Consider the following 282-nt stretch of genomic DNA (forward strand, 5'->3'; position numbering starts at 1 on the left):
CTGTGGAATTTATTTGAAAATACGACCTTGCTTATACACAAACACAAGATTTTACACTTCACGTTTATGTTGATACAACATTCAATGGCAACATCAGTTAGAAAAAAATTCAGAAATAATTTGCAAAAAATGTGCAAAACTAACATTTCTGAAATACAGGTTGAAAATCTACTCTTATCCAGTCCACAGGATAAGGCCCCTGTTCATCTTTCTCTGAGTGGGGAAAGTGTTCTTCTTAGATATGGGGGGAGAATTGTTCTGAACTTAAGTTTCTCCAAGTCA

The sequence above is a fragment of the Mobula birostris genome, chromosome 30, assembly GCF_030028105.1.
Source record: "Mobula birostris isolate sMobBir1 chromosome 30, sMobBir1.hap1, whole genome shotgun sequence".
NCBI lineage: Eukaryota > Metazoa > Chordata > Chondrichthyes > Myliobatiformes > Myliobatidae > Mobula > Mobula birostris.